The 5,000-nt window shown below is 37.7% G+C and overlaps 1 protein-coding gene across 5 annotated transcripts in view; it reads left to right on the top strand.

The window, feature by feature from the left end:
- LOC122246145 (protein RUFY3) overlaps positions 1–5,000 on the top strand; it is a 45,412-nt gene that overhangs the window by 9,878 nt on the left and 30,534 nt on the right. For 2 of the 5 annotated variants that reach the window (XM_086550509.1, XM_086550521.1), the window contains exon 1: positions 3,998–4,104. The exons of 1 other annotated variant lie outside the window; for it this stretch is intronic. The gene's annotated coding sequence lies outside the window, so the exon portion shown is untranslated. Of the gene's footprint in view, positions 1–3,997; positions 4,105–5,000 lie in introns of those variants that run through there. 2 more of the 5 variants (XM_086550532.1, XM_086550515.1) reach the window with 2 other exon arrangements.

Raw genomic sequence — 5,000 nt, 5'->3', positions numbered from 1 at the left:
TTCTTTCATGGAAAAGATTTTAAGAAGATTTTTGAAAATAATGATTATAAAACAAAGTTATTGACGCTCTTATATATTTTGATTGTCCAGGTGACCAATTTTGATATTGGTAGAGAAATTAGAAAGAATTGTTAAAATATCATGTTTTGGAACTACCATGTTAAGGAGCACATACTGATGGTTGGCCCCGTAAGATGGGTGCTGATTGAGATGGCGGGAATGAGGGACACCATCTACTGTGCAACTTTCGGGTTTCGGGATGGTGATTGGCTGGTCTCAAGGAGCTAGCGGAGGGAGGATCCAGAGTGGAGCGTTCGGCATTCCACTAACCCGGCTCCCCCCCGCCCTCAGTGCCCATCTCAGGTCCATCTGGATCCCTGCACAACCCACCCCTGTCTGACCAAGCGATTTGACCCCAGCTGACGGGTCCCCTTTGGTGCTCCCCTAGCCCGCAGAGGCCCCCCCCCCCCCTGTTGACCCAGCCTGTCCAACGAGGGCGGTTTCTTTTGGGAGGGGCCCTTAGCCCTGCTTCCGGCCCCCCGCCCGGGGGTCTTCGCCCCCCCTAAAAAGTGCCCGGGTCACCCGTGGTAAATATATAGATATATATTATATATCTATATGTATTTTACCCTTACATATACAAACATGCATACAATAATACATACATGCTTACATATATAAATATATATACATATATATATATATATATATATATATTAATATATATATATTTAATTATGTTTATATATAAAACTCTATTTATATAGATATATAACATACATTTACATACAACATACATACATTACACACCACACCCAACACACAACACAACACCACACACACACTCCACACACCAACACCCACAAACACACACCACACCAACACACACCCCACACACCACACACACCACACACAACACACACACACCACAACACACAACAGGCTCACACCACACGCGACACACACACAAGACTTGCACACACCTTTATACACACCACACACACACACACATAATATGTAATAATATGTATATATGTATATATATAGTATATATATATATTACAGATAGATTTAATATTATATCTATATATAATATATCTGTATATGTATGTAATTGTATGTAAAATGAGATATGTTTGTATGTATGTATATATATACATCTACTATAGATTATATATATATATATAGTATAATATATATATATAAAAAATAATATATATGTTTATATAAGTTAATATATATATAAATATATTATATATATAATATATAATACATACATATACATAACAACCGATACATACATCACATACCTATCCAATCATACATCGCAGACACAAGAATATAACAATACATATCACACTTAGATAACGCCTCTTAACAGACACATGACAAAAAATCTTTACGACATGGGGTGACCTCTTACACCATAAAATTTCATCCACAACACACAACCACACAACACACACACACACACCACACACCACACACACACATCACACATAGCACACACCCACACACCACCAACCACACATTCACACACACACTCCCACACCACACACACACCACTACAACACTATGGAATATTTAGGTTGACAAACAAACTCACACAACACACACAACACACAACACACACATATGTATAATCTATATATTATTATAATATATATAAATATATATATGATATATATACGTATATATATATATGTATATGTATGTATGTATGTATGTATGTTTTGTATGTATGTATATATATACATATATTTTATATATATATATATTATATTATATATATATATTATATATATATATCATTTATATGTTTATATATATATTAATATATTTATATAATATATATACATACATACATACATACATACCATACATACATACACACACACACACACACACACACAGCACAACACACACACACCCACACACACACACACAACACACACACACACACACACACACACACCACACACAACCACCCACACACCCACACACCACACACACACAATGAACACACACACACACACACACACACACACCCCAGGCTTACACACATCACAACACACAGCACACAACACACACACACACACACCTAAAAATATGTATATATGTATATATATATAATATATATATATATATATATTATGTATATGTATGTATGTATGTATGCATGGTTGTATGTATGTATATATATACATATATATATATATATATATATATATATATATATATATATATATATATATATATATATACACACATACATATATATATGTATATATGTATATGAAAAAAATATATATGTATATATATGTATGTATGTATGTATGCATGTTTGTACGTATATGTGTATATATATATATATATATATATATATATATATATATATATGTATGTATAAATATATATGTATGTATGTATGTATACATATATGTATGTATGTATATATATATGTATGTATGTATGTATGTATGTATGTATATGTATGTATGTATATATGTATGTGCGTGTCCGTTTGTGTCTGTGTGTGTGTGTGCGAATGTGCATGCGTGTATGCATGCACATAAAGGCATTAAACGTCGTGTGCCGTGCACCTCACCCCGCCCCAGAGCACTTCCATGCCAGCCCCATCGGCACTACCCCCGCCCGCAGCTGACGACCATTCATTCTTCCTGCAGCATCATCATGCCGGGCACGCGGACTTGGGTCCTCAGCATTGCCAACGCCCACCGGTTTCTCTAGTCAGATATTCTTGCTTCCTCGTGCAGTTGCTGTCTCTTGAAGGTGCTTGGCCACCTTTCTCCTCTGCATGGAAGCTATCGTGATTCGCCGGGGGAAAAAGTGGTGGTTTGATAAGCACGGTACGCCGAGAAACCGGTCTTTTCATATGTTCGAGTGTTTTGTCTGGCCTCTCTGCCATTGCACAGGGCTTGCCTTACTCTCTGTGCCTGTGTCTCTGTGTATTGTTCACTCAAACACACACACACACACACACACACACACACACACACACACACACACACACACACACACACACACACACACACACACACACACACACACACACACACACACACGCAATTTTTCTCTCACCAACTCAAATTCTCCTCTGTATTTACATAATCACACACATACATACAAGCATACACACACACACACACATATATATATATATATATATATATATATATATATATATATATATATATATATATATATACATACACACACACGCATATATACATACATTCATACACATACATACATACATATGCATATACATATACACACACATACTGACACATTCACATCCACATTCATATCCACATTCACACATCATTTACGTTCACACACATACACACCCACTCATCAGCATACCATTCGGTCACGATTATGTTCCCAATAATACTTTTTTTTCTTGAAGCAATGATTCCCAACAGTGGACAGTGAGGGTTGCTGGATCAGCCTGCCTTTTGTCTACTGACATGTGTTTGAGGCATTCCTTGGTCTGGCTGGCGCAGTTGGAGAATCGGCATACTCTTTTCCTCCTCCGTCCATGAACGATGTCGTTGACTTGCCCTGCATTTTCCTCATGGGTCTAGTTGACGTTTTTGGAGCAAGTAAGGGGCCGTGTAGGGGCTGGCGGGAAACGAGACTATTGATTGCCTTCGCCCCACCCTTATTCCCCTCGTGTTCAGCTGCTGGTTTTGCGCAGTTGTTTTCTCTGCCTTGGCATTTCCTTGTGGCCGATAGCGATTTCGTCGCGTGGAAAGGAGCCATTTTAATGCAGGCATTCAAATGCATCTACTTCGGCGAAGATATGTGAGCGAGGGGTCACATACCACCGAAGAGGGGAAAATCAATAAACGTATACAGGAATAAAATCACAAAGATCATTGTTTATCATCATATTTCCTGTTCCTGCAAATATAGTGGATGCTCGATCTGGCCAAGAAACGGAATTCCCATGCAAGGGAAATAGAATGACGAATTGTCTCAGGATGACTGTATCCAATGGCAGCGCAAGCGCGGACTCGCTCTTCGACGTATGGAAACATCTGGCATGGGACTAGTGACTCGCGGAGCTCCCTGCTGGTCCGTATTTAGAAATTGTGTCGCAAAAAAAAGAGAAGAAGAGACTCATACTGGGCCTGATTGTCTCAAGTTCGATATGTGTGCATGGCGCCATGGGCTCTCATGAAAGGAAAATGAACTAAATGGAGAACTAGACAGTGATGGTGATCTGACCCCTCGCGTGAGCACGTAAACAGACGTCGGCGGCGTTAACGCCCGAGATTCGGCAACCTAGGCATCAGAGAAATTGCTTGATGTCAATTGTTTTTTTATTATTTCTATGGGGGGGAGGAGGGGGGATTGAGGATTACAAGGATTCTAAATGCATTCTGTACGCATGCTAGATATACAGTAGGAAATAAATACTATCAATGTAATTGCTGGAATGGTATTGGTTTTCCTCCCTTTGCATCGAAGATAAGGTGCCCACAACGCAACTTGTCAGTGTAATGTGGATTTTAATCAGATAATGCATTTATTTTTTCATAATGAGTATTCTTTGGTCATTACAACTGACAAACTGAATCTAGTAACAAAGGGTGTGAATACGCCTCTGGTTATCAGCAGCCGATGTGTGTAAGAGTAGTGTGACTTGTGCTTTATTGTCACAGAAGATTATACTTTATTTTAGTTTTGGCAAACTTATGGTTCAATAAATACTTGTATTTCTTACTGATATTGAAAGTTAGTAGAATAACATTTTCAAACTTTTGAAAGGGAAAAGCAGAAAACCACTGGAATGAGGACCTGAAATTTTGGCAATTATTATTTTTTACATGTATTGTTTTATTATTTACCAATAATAATTCATATAGATTAGCAGATGAAAACTGCCCTTGCTTTCCATACTTAATATGTCTCTTTTGAGATACTATTGCTCATGGCACTATTCTGAATGAATGTAGCATTAAATTATC

Source organism: Penaeus japonicus, unplaced genomic scaffold (assembly GCF_977035675.1).
Source record: "Penaeus japonicus unplaced genomic scaffold, GWHDUDI00000001_assembly GWHDUDI00000002, whole genome shotgun sequence".
Lineage (NCBI taxonomy): Eukaryota > Metazoa > Arthropoda > Malacostraca > Decapoda > Penaeidae > Penaeus > Penaeus japonicus.
Note: the sequence above shows the minus strand (reverse complement) of the source record. Positions and strands in the feature narration are given on the sequence as shown.